Source organism: Hyperoodon ampullatus, assembly GCF_949752795.1.
Source record: "Hyperoodon ampullatus genome assembly, chromosome: 1".
In the NCBI taxonomy this organism is placed as follows: Eukaryota; Metazoa; Chordata; class Mammalia; order Artiodactyla; family Ziphiidae; genus Hyperoodon; species Hyperoodon ampullatus.
Window position 1 is genome coordinate 202,837,652 of NC_136914.1, and position 16,720 is coordinate 202,854,371.

General features: G+C 42.6%; 2 protein-coding genes across 3 annotated transcripts in view; one reads left to right on the plus strand and one right to left on the minus strand.

Moving 5' to 3' along the window:
- The window catches only part of ARMH3 (armadillo like helical domain containing 3), a gene marked incomplete at its 3' end in the record, with an annotated part of 562,435 nt that extends 555,833 nt beyond the window's left edge, over window positions 1-6,602 (minus strand). The window contains exon 1 of the mRNA XM_079715021.1: window positions 6,559-6,602. The remainder of the gene's footprint in view (window positions 1-6,558) is intronic.
- SUFU (SUFU negative regulator of hedgehog signaling) overlaps window positions 1-16,720 on the plus strand; it is a gene marked incomplete at both ends in the record, with an annotated part of 113,691 nt that overhangs the window by 46,353 nt on the left and 50,618 nt on the right. The gene's annotated exons all lie outside the window — the stretch shown is intronic.

A 16,720-nucleotide genomic window follows, 5' to 3' on the forward strand; every position in this document is an offset into this window, starting at 1 on the left:
AGACTTTTCCAGATACTGACAGTGGGTCAAGTTTTATTAAAGAACCCCAATGAATTATGGAGTTTTTTTGAGTTTTACCTCCTCCTACCTTTCCTAAAGTTAAAATTACTAAGGCAGTTAGTCTTTTCCTGTTGAGGTCCTTTTTTTTTTTTTTTTTTTGCAGTACACGGGCCTCTCACTGTTGTGGCCTCTCCCGTTGTGGAGCACAGGCTCCGGACGCGCAGGCTCAGTGGCCACGGCTCACGGGCCCAGCCGCTCCGCGGCATGTGGGATCTTCCCGGACCAGGGCACGAACCCGCATCCCCTGCATCGGCAGACGGACTCTCAACCACTGCGCCACCAGGGAAGCCCTCCATTTTTAAAAAAAATTTAATAGTTAAAAGTAAGTAAATAAAACAGTAGCTATTGAGCACCAAGCTATCCTTAGCACTTACATTCTCTTATTTAACCTCTGCAGTAGGTGGCTAGATGAGGAAGATACTGATGTTGCCACTTTTCAGACGAGGAAATGGGCTCAGAGAGGTGGTGGGCCTTGGAGAATTTCCTGCAGCTGGTGAGTGGCAGGAGCTAGTTTCCAGGGCCACCCTAACCAGCATTGGTTTGCGTGCTGTGGCCTCTGAGCCTCCAGTGATCCATTTTATCTATTTATTTATCTATCTATCTATCTACCTATCTATTTATTTAGGCTGCATTGGGTCTTCGTTGCTGCGCGGGCTTTCTCTAGTTGTGGCGAGCTGGGGCTACTCCTCATTGCGGTGCACGGGCTTCTCATTGCAGTGGCTTCTCTTGTTGCAGAGCACTGGCTCTAGGCACGTGAGCTTCAGTAGTTGTGGCACGTGGGCTCAGTAGTTGTGGCACGTGGGCTCAGTAGTTGTGGCTGTCGGGCTCTAGAGCCCAGGCTCAGTAGTTGTGGCGCACGGGCTTAGTTACTCTGCGGCATGTGGGATCTTCCCAGACCAGGGCTCAAACCCGTGTCCCCCGCATTGACAGGTGGATTCTTAACCACTGTACCACCAGGGAAGTTCCAGTGATCCATTTTAAATGACAAGAGGCCTTGGGAGAAAGGAGCACTTTTTTATTAGTTGTGTTTTTTATTTAAGTACCTGCTACATGCCAAGGACTCTGTCAGATGCTGGGTAAGCCCTGTGGAACAAACAGATAGGCTCCCTTCCCGTAGGTAGTGGAGAGAGACACTGAAAACACAGGTGAATAAATATTTGATTCCATAAGATCGCAGAATGGGAAAGCTCAGGGTGCTTCAAAAGAATAAAGTGGTGGACTCATTTTAGATTGTAGAGCTGGGAAAGGACAGGACTAAAGGCAAAGAATGAGGAGAAGAATTTTTTGGCAGAGGGACCAGCACGTGTAGGCCCCTGAGGAGAGAAAGAGCTTGAGGAATATGAGGAACCGGAGGGAGAGAGAGGAAAGGGCTCAGGAAAAGCTGGAGACTTGGCAGGCATGGAAAAGTGCTGGGCTTTTTACTTGCATTTGGACTCAGAGTCTTGATGAAGAGTCTGGATTTGATTCTAAGGGCAGTGGAGAGCTACAAAAGTATTTCAAAGAAGGGGAAATGACCAGTTTGGGGAGTGAAAACACTTTAAAAAAATTAAGATGTGTTTGGAATTGAGGTGTTCTGAGCTTTTTTTCTGCCTGTATTGTTAGAGTGGCCCTTCCCTAGAAGGTGCTGGGGCCGCTGCAGTCCTTGGAGCACAGCGTCAGAGTCATGGATTCTTCTCAGCCCTGCCATTCTAATCCTTGGGACCTTACTGCAGTGTAATCCTGCCGCCAGCCTGCCTCTGCGAAAGCTCCCCAGCCTAAGGAGGGGAACCCCTCTTCTCTCTCAGGGGTTGTCAGCAGCCTCTGCCTCCCTGTGCCCAGCAACACACCACAGGGCTCTCTTTCCAGGTTCAAGAAGTGGATCAGGCCTTGCTTCCTCATGCCTGCTCTGCAAGTGAGTGAAGGAAGTCAGAAGATTGAGTGAGGCACTTGGAGCATGTCCCCAGGTGTGAGATGTTGCTAGGCTGCAGTTCAGTTTCCCACCAGCAGCTTGCTTCTCTCTAGATGTCCCAGGTGTATTCCATCTTTATATCTTTGCCTCAAGTAAAGTTTTCTGAAAGGAGATGCTCCATCATTACCAATGAGAGCTGTTGAGTTCTCTCGTTTCCTGGTTCCATTGCCCCAGTTAGCTAACTGAAGCCAAATGGAGCTGCCTGATTTTATTAATATCATTTTTCTTCCTCATACTCTTTTTGATTTTCCTGACGTTTTCTTTCCCTCAGCCGGATTTATCCTCTTTTCTGGTTGCTATGGATCTGTAAAATATTTTCCCTTTCATCTGTTAGTAATACTTACCAACTATAAGGCAAAACAATCTCTGATTTCTCTGTACTTTGTCAAGATCTTCGATTAGTGATTGAAAGATTGTATTTCTATTCCACTGAAATAAAACAGATCAACCCCTCAGAAATGGTCTTATGGCCTAAAATTTAAGTGGTTTGCATGTAAATTATAATTTATCCAATATTTAAATCTTAGTGTTTTTAGAGAAGACTTAAATCCTAAAAACAGAAGCTGACAAAGTATAGCCTGTGGGTCAAATCCTGATGGACACCTGTTTTTGTAAATAAAATTTAATTGGAATGCAGACATGCCCTTTACGTATTATCTATGGCTTCTTTTGTGCAGCAGCAGCAGAGTTGAGTAGTTATGACAGGGACTATATGGCCCTCAAAGCCAAAAATATTTGATATCTGGCCTTTCACTGAAAAAATCTGCCAACCTCTGACAGAGTGTTTTCCACTTCTGAATAACTATCCAAGTGGAGAGGTGACCATCCTCCCATCTCTGTGATAGATCCAGAGGCCCTGTGAGATGCCTCGCTTTAGCTGGGGCCTGTGCGGTGGCCCAGGACAGAGGGATCACAGTACCTAGAGGTTTGTTGGGGGAGGAAGAATTTGAGGCAGATCGCTTTATCTTCCATGGGTCTGTATCTTACTTGGAGAACTTCATGAAATGTTTTTTTGTTTTTTTTTTTTAGTTTCTGCTTTATAACAAAGTGAATCAGTCATACATATACATCTGTTCCCACATCCCCTCCCTCATGCATCTCCCTCCCTCCCACCCTCCCCATCCCACCCCTCCAGGCGGTCACAAAGCACCGAGCTGATCTCCCTGTGCTCTGCGGCTGCTTCCCACTATCTATCTACCTTACGTTTGGTAGTGTATATATGTCCATGCCTCTCTTTCCCTTTGTCACAGCTTACCCTTCCCCTTCCCCATATCCTCAAGTCCATTCTCAAGTAGGTCTGTGTCTTTATCATGAAATGTTTTGAGCTTCTTCTCAGAAAGGAGGTATTTGATAAAGGCAGTAAGCTAGGATATTCACCCTCAGACTAGTTCTCTCTTCTCCGGCCCCCTAGGGAGTCCTAATTGTTTGGCTCTTTCAGCAGAATGCGGCTCCTTTGTCTCTAGCACCCGAATTTCAGGGATGCTCCCTGCAGCGGGCAGTGAGGGCTTCTGGCCAGTAGAACAGAGCAGCCCATGCGTCAGGAGTAGACCCAGCACCTCTGCAGGAGGTAAAGCCCTCTGGTAACTTGAAGGGGCTCCTAATTGAATGTTCAGTGAAAGGGCTGAAGGACAGCACCGATAGGGGCAAGAGCCCAAGAGGCAGCTTGCCAGTTTGGCCATGTGGGACCTGTGGCACCTGTGGGTCAAAACTGAACATCTCCGAGACTTGGTTACTTCATCTGTGAAATGGGGTAATCAGGATATCTACTTCATAATATATTCAATGTCCCTAGTACAGTACCTGGCATAATACATGGAAGCAGTTAATATTATTTACGTGGTCATTTAAGAAGTATATTGCAGGACAAAAAGGAAACAGGCTTAAAAGAACAAAAAGGATGCGCATTACAACTCTATACAGAGTTGGGTCCTAACCCTGTTAACAATATGTACATGTTCTTATAGATGCCTGGAGGAGATTCATGAAGATTCTCACAGAGGCCATCCTAGGGTGATGGGGTTATGAGTTATTGACATTTTCCTTTTGGTACCTTCCAGCCATTTTAGAATTTTCTGCACAGAGCATGGATTTTATGATCAGAAAAGAAGAATGAGATGGATAACTGTGACTGAATTTTTCAAAGAACTTCTCAGAGTCGGGAACGGTGAGCCCTGAGAAAGCAGTCCCAGGCCAGTACCACAGGGCCAGTCACCACCTCAGGGTGTGCTCCCTGCTGGGGTTACTGGAATAGCTTTGAATGCCATGCACTGATGGGCCAGTGCAGGGGTCCTGCTTTCTTGCTCGGTTTCTTCATAGCTCTCTCAGTGGGAAAAAAAAAGACTCTCCTAAGCCAGACACAGCTCTGCTCTGGCCCCTCTGGCATTGGGTCTCCACAGCCAGGCCTGTCTTCTTGCTTTTCAGGGCGGACATGGTGACAGGCTTGTTGTTTGGTATCTCTCCAGGACACAGGGGCCAGGCAACTGGCCTGCTCCTCCCCGCGGAGCTCTGATGAGGTTCCAGCAGCATTTCTGACCCCTCACAGAGCCCTTCTCCAGCAATATGACAGTTGAAACTAGAACCGGAGGGGGAAAAGAGCAAGGAGCTTGGGTGCTTTTCAAGAGTGGTTGCAGCAAGCCCAGGCCGTACGTGGCTGTGTTGCTGGCATCAGTGGGGTAGCCATCCTCAGCCTTGTCTGGCTTGGCCCAGTGGAAGCTGCAACCTGGGGCACTGCACTGGTGCAGGGCAGGCATCTCAGGGACAGGCTGCAGCCCAGTGTCTGTGCTTTCCTGAGCCCTGGGCCTAGCTCTAACAGTCCCTCTTTGGGTTTGAAGATTTAGGGAGAACAGGACACTTATCAACTTCCTGGGCCTACTGGGCACGTCTGGGTACGTCTGGATCCCCACCCGGACCGGTCAGCCTGGTGACCTGAACTTGGGAAGCCTTTGTCCTGTGTGTCTGTTTACTGGGCCACTCAGATCATACATGCATTGTAATCTGTTTTGGCTGATGCACTTTCATTCCCTCAAACAAAAATAACTTTATTGTTTTTCCAGTTAAAAAGTAATGTTTAGGGCTTCCCTGGTGGCGCAGTTGTTGAGAGTCCGCCTGCCGATGCAGGGGACGCGGGTTCGTGCCGCGGTCCAGGAAGATCCCACGTGCCGCGGAGCAGCTGGGCCCGTGAGCCATGGCCGCTGAGCCTGCGCATCCAGAGCCTGTGCTCCTCAACGGGAGAGGCCACAATAGTGAGAGGCCCGTGTACCGCAAAAAAAAAAAAAAAAAAAAGTAATGTTTAAAAAAAACTCCAAGTAATGTGGAAAACATGAAAAAAACAAGTCACAGAACAGTGGGTAGAGTGGGCTTGCATTTTTACTTTAAAAAAAGAAAAAAGTGTGACTTTGATTATATATGCTTAGAAGAAAATCTTGAAGAATGCAAGTCAAACATGAATAGTGGTTATAACTGAGAAATGGGACTGATGAGAAAAGAGTTTCATTTTTCAGTTTATACACTTGTCTGTTGTTTGAATTTCTTATAAAAAAAAAAAAACTCTGTCCGCCTGCCGATGCAGGGGACACGGGTTCGTGCCCCGGTCTGGGAAGATCCCACGTGCCGCGGAGCGGCTGGGCCAGTGAGCCATGGCCGCTGAGCCTGTGCGTCCGGAGCCCGTGCTCCGCAATGGGAGAGGCCACAACAGTGAGAGGCCCGCGTACTGCAAAAAAAAACAAAAAACAAAACAAAACAAAACTCTGTTGCTTTGTAATTTAAATAAGTATATAATCGAAAATGAAAAATAAACATTATCTAAATCCCAGCCCCTGAGATAGCTACTCTTAATATTTGCTACCATCCTTCTAGAGATGTCTCTACACATAAAATAGACAGTTGTACTAACAATACTGTACTGTATTAGCAATGCTTTCTTCACCAGCATTATGTCATAGTCTAAGTGAATAGAGATCAGTAGCAGTGTTTGTAATGGTTGTATGGTGTCCCACTGTATAATAGTGAAAGGAAAATGCATGTTTTTCCTCTACTACCCTACTTCCTTATGTGACCAGATGTCTGAGTTTTTCCATACCAAGCAATTCTCCAGTTTTCTGCAGGCACCAATTAGGTATCCTACAATTCCGTTCAGTTCTGACACTGTTTTTTTTTAAAGCTCTAACTGGCTTTATTCAATGATTAATTAATTGGGCAGCATCCCATCTAGTAAATAGAAGTGTGCTCCCAGTTCTGACACTGTTTACCTGGAGTTAGCGTCAAATCCCACAAGTCAGGGCACAGTCCCATAAGACTGCTCCCACTTCAGTCACCAGTCCCAGATTGTCAACTGTCCTTCTGACCAACTGTCTATAAATTGGGGTTCCCATGACCCCCTCCTAGGGTTTGATAATTTGCTAGAACAGCTCCCAGAACTCAGGTTACTGGTTCATTTTAACAGGATACAACTCAGTTGCAGCATTATTTACAATAGCCAAGACATGGAAGCAACCTAAGTGTCCATCAGTGGGTGAATGGATGAAGAGAATGTGGCATATATATATATACACGATGGAGTATTATTCAGCCATAAAAAATGAGGAAATCTTGCCATTTGCAGTAACATGGATGGACCTTGAGGATATTATGCTAAGTGAAATAAATCAGACAGAAAGACAAATAAATATATGATCTCACCCCTCTCCCCACAAAAAACACTCATAGATACAGAGAACAGATTGGTAGTTGCCAGAGGCAGAGGGGTGGAGAGTGGGTGAAATGGGTGAAGGTGGTCAAAAGGTACAAACTTCCAGTTATAAAATAAATGTCATGGGGATATAATGTACAACATAGGAACTATAGTTAATAATACTGTAGTGTATTGATATATTTGAAAGTTGCTAAGAGAGTAGATCTTAAAAGTTCTCATCACAAGAAAACAAATTTAGTTACTGTGTGTGGTGATGGATGTTAACTGGACTTATTGTGGTGATCATTTTGTAATATATACAAGTGTTGAACCATTGTGTTGTACACCTGAAACGAATACAATGTTATATGTCAATTTTATTTCAATAAAAAGAAAGAAAGAAAAAAAGGATACTCATCAGGAACAACCAGATGGAAGAGATGAATAGGGCATGGTATGTGGGAAGGGGTGCAGAACTTCCGTGCCTTTTCCAGGTGTGCCATGCTCCCAGTACCTGCACATGGTCACCAACCCAGAAGATCTCTGAATCTCATACTTCAGGGATCTTTATCAAGGCTTTATCACATAGACATGATCATTTATTAACTCGGTCTCCAGAGCCTCTCCCCTCCGTGGAGGATGGGGGCGGTGAGGCTGAACATTCCAAGCTTCTAATCATGGCTTGGTCCTTTCAGTGACCAGCCCCCATCCCGCAGCTATCCAGGAGCCCACCAAGAGTCACCTTATTGAACAAAAGATGCTCCTATCAATTCAGGAAATTCCAAGGGATTTAGGAGTTCTATGTCAAGAACTGGGGTCAAAGACCAAGAACAAAAGATGCTTCTAGCACCTTTATCACTTAAAAAATGACAAAGGTTTTAAGAGCTCTAAGAGCTGGGGACAAAAAACAAAATATGTATTTTTTATTATATCACAGTATCAACATAGTAAGATAACAGACCCCTCCAGTATAAATAGACCCTTCTTGATGAACTTTCAGAGAGTTTCCAGCTTTCCCCCACTTTCAACAATACTCTAAGGAACATTTATGTATGTACATCTTGGTGACCATGTTCAATTATCTCAGAATAAATTTCTTTGTTTTTTGGTATAAGTAAGTGTTTATTTTTCTGGCTAACGTACATATTCCTCTGGCGTTTGCGATGGAAAAGACCCTGCCTAATCTTTAGGGTACAAGAAATCATTCAGTCATATAGAACTCACTTAAGTGTTTTCTGGGTTTTCTAAACCTTGCATTTTCAGCTTCTGTGATGACTCTGTCCTCACCTCCTTCTCTGTGGGCCTTTTCTTGTACATGTTTCTTGAGGCGGGCCAGAGGAGTGTATCAGATTGGACGTTGTCAGCAGCAGAGATTTTTCCAAATAGGAAAAATCAGAAGATAAAATAAAGGAGCCCCTTCAGAGTTGGTGAAACAGCTGCTTTTACTGGAACTCATGTCTAGGCTGGTTTTGCCTGTGCTGCCTGGAACTGGTTCTTCCAAACACCCAGGTTACCCAGCTAGGCTTGTTGGGAATTTCAGAATTCCTGCACACCCTGTCCTGGAGGAATTTGGACTTGAGCTCTGGAAAGGATAACATTGGCAGTAGAAGTGTTCAAGGTCCTTTATGCTATTGACCCATTTGGATATTGACTCTTTTTTTTTTTTTTTTTTTTTTTTTGCGGTACGTGGGCCTCTCACTGTTGTGGCCTCTACAGTTGCGGAGCACAGGCTCTGGACGCACAGGCTCAGTGACCATGGCTCACGGGCCCAGCCGCTCCACGGCATGTGGGATCTTCCCAGACCGGGGCACGAACCCGCGTCCCCTGCATCGGCAGGCGGACTCTCAACGACTGTGCCACCAGGGAAGCCCTGGATATTGACTCTTGATGTTGATGAATTTGATTTTTTTCTGCTGGTCTTGGAGGGTCTCTGGGGGAGGCAGGGGGCAGCTGTGGCTCTCCCTGGGGTCACAAAATCTGGTGGTGGACACAGTGGGGTGTGTTCATCCGTGTGAACTCTGGCAGGAGGCAGACATCTTGGGTCCTTGACACCCAGAAGAAATTTCTGAAGTGAAATTTCTGGGTCACAAGATCTGCACATTTTGTAGTTTGGTACATATGCCCAGCTATCCTCCGTGAAGATGATTCCACAAGGCTGGGTGGCCCCTGGCCATCACTGCCACTGTGTTCTCTCACCTGTAGTCATGGTCATTTGGCAGCCCAGACACTGAGGAAGGACTTTGTAGCTTCTGAGGTCCACAAAGTGAATCACAGGAGTCTTCCCGTTGTTGGTAACTTCAAGGCTGGCTTTATTCTAATGTTAAAGGAGTTCTTTGACACTGGGGACATATAGGCTAAGTGGACACCATGGCTCAGAAAGCCCAGCTAAATGCACTTCCAAGCTCACCCTCATGACTGAGTCCCTGTTCCATTCCTTCAAGCAGGAAGAGATGTCCTGGCAAGGAGTCTGGCCTAAGTACCAAACTGTTATCACTCATAATTTATTGCTGCCTCTTCCAATAACCAGCTCACCCAAAATTGGTTATCCCCAGCCCACTTTCTGTATCTGATGAGTAGGGAACTTTGGAAGTACTTGGGCAGACACTTGGATAGCCGGAGGTCTGGTCTTTACACTTGTACTCAGAACTAAGTTTCTGTTTCATGTTCCATCTCCAACCCAGCAGTCCCTCCTGGGTGCCATATGCTATAGGGGACATTGACAACTCAGAGAGTATCCAGAGAAGAGTGACTTTCAGACTGGCAAAAGCACTCTAAACTGTGGTCTGTGAGGAATGGCTTTAAAAGTGAGGAAACTGGAAGGAATTCCCTGGCGGTCCAGTGGTTAAGACTTAGCGCTTTCACTGCCGAGGTCCCCGTTCAATCCCTGGTTGAGGAGCTAAGATCCGGCAAGACAATCAATCAATCAATCAATCAATCAATAAAGTAAGTAAGTAAGTGAGGAAACTGGAAACATTTTTGGTTTGAAGAAGAAAAGACTTTGGGATGAGGTGTGGAGAGTGGTGAACTATGTATGACCCACACAGGTGTTTTAAAAATATCTGAGGTCTTGCCATACGGAAGAGGGATTTGACTTTTCTTTGTTATCCAGAGGAGAGAATTAGAAAGGTGTTGACTACTCTTTGAGATGTGGAAGCATTTCCTAACATGGGTAGGCCTCGGGAGGCAGTAGACCCACAATCTCTGAAGCTGTCCTGGTGAAGTCTGGCTTTAAGAAGAGAGGCTTTAAGTGCTGGATATGGGGTTGGTGATCTGGGAGCTCAAACCACTGAACCCAGAGGCCACTTAAGACATGCTTGTTTTCTTCTAATCCAGCTTCCAGCTGGCTCTGCTGTACTCTGGTCTGGCTTCCTGCAAACGGCCTGCCTCCTCCCTCTCTGTGCTTTCTGTCCCAGGACCCTCTTGGTCTGACCCAGCTGGGCGATCTCTGAGAACGCCATAAATACTGTAGCTGTGTTTCTTGATATAAACTAAGGAAGAGGGGGGTTCATTTCCTGAGCTGAAAATTAGAATCCTGGCTCCCTGAGGAAGTTGTCTGCTCTGCCACAGTGGGTAGACTCTGAGTGTCTCACTTCCCACTGCGCCCTTCTGCCTTCATTCTTTTTCTTGTCAACAGTGGCCGTGTTTTCCAGCAGTAGAATCTTTCAAATGAGTAACAGCTACTTAATTTGTACAGTACTTTCATCTCAAGGCAATTTTTACATATTTTAATTCTTTTATTTAATTCTAGAAACTACCCTGCAAGGTAGATAGTATTATGTTTTGATACATAGGGAAACAGATGCGAAGTTAAGTGACTTGTTTAAGGTTACACAGCAAAGGAAAATGCATCAGAAAATAAAGAGAAGTACGATTACACAGAGACTCTTCACTTGAGACTCTGTTTTTGCATTGGAGAGAAGGGTAAATATAATGCATTTGGGGTGACTCTTTGTTCCCATGATCTGGTAGAAGAAAAGCAATGAGTGCTGAGTGTTGCTTTCACCTTACACCATGGTGGCCAGTGACAAAGCTAAGAGAAGTCAGTGTTTTATTAACTTATCTTTTTGGGGGTTGCCAGAGGTGAGGCCAACCAAAAAGCTCTCTGGGTTAAAAGTTGATGTTTCAAGCAAATGGCCCATAAACACATGAAAGGAAAGATGTCCGTCCCATAATAAGAAAAATGCAAGTTAAACTACCCTGAGATACCACTTCTCACTTGTCAGATTGGCAGAAATCCACGTTTGATCACATACCCTGTTGCCAAGCTGTGAGGAAACAGGCACTTTCATGCATTCAGGGTGGGATGCAAAATGGTGCTATCTCTGTGGAAGAGAACATATCACTGTCTAGCAAAATGCTTATCTATTTACCCTTTGATACAGCAATCTCACTTCTAGGAATCCCAGACATATGAGCAAAAATATGAAAAGATATTCACAAATAGCTACTAATTGAAGCATCTTTTTATCATATTTGAAACATTACATATTTGTAATAACTAGTGCAGGCATCTTCTCACAACAGCAATGGGTCCATGGGAAGACATGGAAATGTGTGCATGCTTTGTCAGGCCTCTGCTTGTGTTTGCTGCTGTCCCATGGGCCAAAGTAAGCCTCCTGTCCAAACCTAGGGTCAAAGAGGGAAGGGTCTACAAAGTTACAGTTAAAATATATGAATTTGGATAGGGTATTAATTGGGGCTTCTAATACAGTCAGTTTACCGCAGAGTAAAGTACAGTTACAATCTTTCTTGTAATTCATACAGCATGGTTTATAGATTTATGATCTTGGTTATGTAAGTAGAATACACTCTGTTAGCAAGATGTCTCTTAAAAATGTATAAATCCAACCATTCTATTTCAGATATTTCAATATACATTAAGACGTTATGTTTGGGAATATGAATACTCATCATTCTATCTGTGCCATAAAATATTTGGCGGTAATAATGATGACGTTGATGAGGATAACCAGTGGAACTGCCTCAGTTCCTGTGCAGTGTCCTCAGAGTTGTTGCTTATAATGGGGGCAAACGAGTCAAAGCAAAGAAGTTTCTTTTTCATATAGCCTAAAAAGTTGTTGAATACTCAGGGATACAGAATCAAATATACGGTAATGTTGTGACCAAAATAAAACTATGGCCATTGCAATCTTAAAAAAGAAAAAAAAAAAAGCAATGTGGACTTCCTGGCCATCCAGTGTTTAAGACTCTGCACTCCCAGTGCAGGGGCCACGGATTCGATCCCTGGTCAGGGAGCTAAGATCCCACAGGCCGCACAGTGCAGCAGCCAAAAAAAAAAAAGCAATGTGGAGAAAAGTATGTACCGTAAGTTATTTGTATAAGAAAACATGTTTTTTCTATATATTTTTAAGTGGAAGTGTAAACCATATTATTTTTAAAATGGTGATCTATGGGAGAAGGAGGGAACAGAATGCAGAGGACGGGAAGCCAGACTTCTCTGAATATACTTTGTTTTTAGATTTCTGACTTTGGAGTGATGTAAATTTTATAAACAAACAAAAAAGACTATAATGTTACCAAAATAGTCCTTATAAACAGATTGTGATTGATCTATATTTCACATTGTATAAATTTGATAGTTTATAACCAGATGTATAATTTGGTCCTCATTATATTCTACAAAAGCATTGCGGAAATTTGAGTAAGAAAGGGTAATAATATAGGGAAGATTTCTAGATGAGAAGATTGTCTTGTTTGTTTTGTTTTGTTTAAAGATTAGTAATGCATATTAATAATGGAGGAAATGACATTACTACCTAATATTGAAAAAATAAAAGATGTCTTACTTCTGAAAAAAAATTATAAAACAAAAACCAAAATGAACATTTTTCCTGTGTTAGTTTTCTGTGCTATAAAACTGATTATCACAAAATTAATGACTTAGAACAACACACATTTATTATTAGTTTCTTTGGGTCATTGGTCTGGACACAGCTTTGCTGGGCCCTCTGCTTAGGGTCTCACAAGGCTGGTATCGAAGTAGTTGCAGGCTGCATCCTTATTTGGAGGCTCTACTGGGGAGGGATTGCTTCCAAGTTCCCTCAGGTTGTTGGCAGAATTCCTTTCCTTATGGCTGTAGGATTCAAGGCAGCTTGCTTCTTCAAAGCCAGCAGTGCAGAAAGAGTCTCTGATGTGTGTGTGTGTGTGTGTGTGTGTGTGTGTGTGTGTCTACAGTCCTTTTTTAAGGGTTTTCACCTGATTCAGTCAAGTACACCAAAAATAATCTCCCTTATAATTAAATTAAAATCATTGATTGGGCCTCATATCCATTAGGATGACTACTATTAAAAAAAAGAAAACACCAGAAAATAATGTGTTGACGGGGATGTGGAGAAATTGGAACCCTTGTGCATTGCTGGTACGAATGTAAAACCACCGTGGAAAACAGTACAGTGGTTTCTCAAAAAATTAAACATAGAATTACCATATGATTGAGCAATTCCACTTCTGGGTATATATCCAAAAGCATTGAAAAGCAGAGTCTCCAAGAGATACTTGTACACCCATGTTCATAGCAGTGTTATTCACAAGAGCCAAAAGATGGAAGCAACCCAAGTACCCATCAACAGATGAATGGATAGACAAAATGTAGTGTATATGTACAGTGGAAAATTATACAGCCTTAAAAAGGAAGGGAATTCTGACACTCTCTGCAACGTGGATGAACCTTGAGGACATTATGCTAACTAAGTGAAATAAGCCTGTCACAAAAAGACAAATATTGTATGATTCCACTTATATGTGGTACCTGGAGTAGTCAACTTCACAGAGGCAAAAAGTAGAATGGTGGTTGCCAGGGGCTAGAGGGAGGGGGGGGAATGGGGAGTTGTTGTTTAATGGGTACAAAGTTTCGTTTTGCAAGAAAAGAGTTCTGGAGATTGGTTGCACAACAACGTGGATGTACTTAACAGTACTGAACTGTACACTTAAAGATTGTTAAGATGGTAAATTTTATTTTATGTAAATTTCAATACAAGTAAAAATAAAAAATTTTAAAATAAGATGATTAGGGATCTTAATTATCTGTTAAATCCCTTCACTTTTGCCATATTCTCTCGGCAAGAAGTAGGGTGCAGGCCTTGCCCATGCTCAAAGGGAGAGAATACAAGATGTGAACAGGGGGGTGGGGAATCACAGGGGCTGCCTTAAAGTTGGCCTGCCACATTTCCTAAAAATTAAAAGCAAAATGAAGCAAATGAAATTCACAGCATATCCAAATGATGTCATAACAATACACATAGGGGCTTCCCTGGTGGCGCAGTGGTTGAGAGTCCGCCTGCCAATGCAGGGGACATGGGTTCGTGCCCCAGTCCAGGAAGATCCCACATGCTGCGGAGTGGCTGGGCCCGTGAGCCATGGCCACTGAGCCTGCGTGTCCGGAGCCTGTGCTCCGCTACGGGAGAGGCCACAACAGTGAGAGGCCCATGTACCGCAAAAAAAAAAAAACCAAAAACCAATACACATAGATTTTAAAACAGACTTTATATACCTAATAGATATACCACAAAGACAAAAAAAAAAAAAAAAAAAAAGCTGTTTTCAGTATCATAGTGTTCATAATACTATTGGTACTATTATTCTGAAACTAGTATATGTGTATAATAGGATAATGCAAATAATTATGTTAGAAACCAATATTTTTAGCATAAGAGAAAAAAATACAAATATAAAATCAAATAAATTAAAATGCTGTATTCTAAAATTTTAACTGAAAATATCAGGATAAACTTGAGATGTGCTTTTTTAAAAAAAGTGTATTTTATCTCTTCATTAACAGAGTCTGGAAACAATAATCAATCCAGTAGCAGTAGACACTTCTAGGTCCAGATCTTGGTCACTATATATTATTTCCCGTTAAAAGAAATCAGGGCTTTTTGGAGAAGTGGCTGATTCCAGATCTGGGGCAGAAAATATACAAGACGAGCCTACAACATCTTTTTATACTAGAAACAAGGAAGCTACCAAAGACTGTGAAAGTCATATCAACAGACTCAGGAGTCTATTGTAAAGACTTCCACCAATCAAAGAGGGGACAACATAAGTATTAATAACGGTAACAACTGCAGTGATTGAAACACAGCAGATATATTAAAATCTATGTGTTCATAGTAATACTTAAAGAGGCAAACAAACAAACAACAAGGTCCTGCTGTATAGCACAGGAACTGTATTCAATATCCTGTGATAAACCATAATGGAAAAGAATATGAAAAAGAATATATATATGTATATATATATATACATGTATAACTGAATCACTTTGCTGTACAGCAGAAATTAACATTGTAGATCAACTATACTTCAAAAAATAAATTTTTAAGAAAAGGCAAACAAACAACAGAAAAACCTCACTGATCATCTTTAGAAGATATGACAATATTATTCTGAAAACTGGCAAATAAAGGAAAAGAACCACACATTTAATCTGCCTTTCCTGTAAAAATTACCTCAAGGTAACTTTAGAGACGATTTGCGGCTTACAAACTGTAAAGAATGATAGAATAGTTTTTGGAACTTTCCAATGAAATATTAGATCTAGGCAATTGTCATCATTGGCTGCTAACATCACAACCTCTAGCTCTAACCTTTGGTATTTACAGGAAACACCAAGGGACAGAGCAGCATGGGGATGCAAACAGCGAAATTCAGGCTGTGGGAAATCCTACTGGACAAACAACCCATTTCCTTCAACAAGGAAAAAAAAAAGAAAGAAGAATACAATTTTGAGATTAAAAGGCTTAAAAAGTAAACCATCCAAATACACGGTGTGATCCTTGTTTGAATAGTACTTTGAACAAACTAACTGTAAAACACATTTATGGAAGGTCAATTTGAACAATAACTTTGATATTTGATAATATTCAGAAACTACTGTCCAAGTTTTTAGGTTTGATGCTTATACTTGTGGTTATGTTTTTTTAAAAGCATTCTTACCATTTAGAGATCAATACTAAAATATTTATGGATGAAATGATATATCTGAGGTTTGCTTCAAAATAACCGTGTGAGGTTAGGGTGGGAAGTTGTGCGGCGGGGGTTATAGATGATTTAGGACTGTCCATGAGTTGATAATTACTAAAGCCAAGTGATGGGTATATGGGAATTTATTGTATTATTTTCTCTACTTTGTTTGGAAATTCACCTTAAGTTTTGTTTGTTTCTAAAGCCTAAGTTTCAGACCAGAAGTGGCAAAAAAAATTTTTTTTTAATGTACTTTGGAGAGGTTTGAAGTACAAAGCTGTATGGTGGGCTGGCCAAGTCCTAGTGGATTAAGTAAGAGAATTCCTTGGAAACTGTGTTCTGTAGTACTCAGGTCACCTCTATACCACATGCTTTCCTTTTTCCTGTTTCACCATGGTTGGTGGCTGGGAAGAGGGTGAAGTTTATTGGTTTGATTGATTGATCCATCAGTTTCCCCTGCCACCAGACTGAATCTAGTGACTCACTCGGTGATGGCTTCTTCCTGACAGTATTGGGGTGAAACACTGAGCTCCACCCCAGGCCTGCTATTGAATGGGTCCACTCTCACTTACATTTGAACTCGTAGTCTGGATGAGGGTAGACATTTTCTTTAATGAGGGTAGCACTTGAGATAACTTTCATTTACTTAACTCCTTACCTGGCTCCTGAAGGTTTCTCTCTTCATATTCCTTGGAAACCAAATGCTTTATGTACGTAAGGCCAGGGCAGGTTCTTCCCCTGAAAGGTTCTGAAGCCACATCCTGTCTTCACCATCCTCTCTCCTGAAGGAAAAACAAAGATGATTGTTTTGTCTGTACCTCCCTAGCCTGTATGTGCCAAGAGTACAACTCTCCACTCCCAAAGCAAACGCAAAATGACAACAAAGCAAAAAGGTATATCCTAGAGTAGTGTGTCCCTCCAGATTTCCAGACTTCTGCAAAGGGGCAAAATGCCCTTCCTTTTTGGAATTTAGGCAAAAAGAGGGCTGTGCTAAAGTTTTTTGACTCAGAAATGCTCCGAGATATGAAGGCAGCCTTGTTCCAGAGCAAAAGTGCATCAGC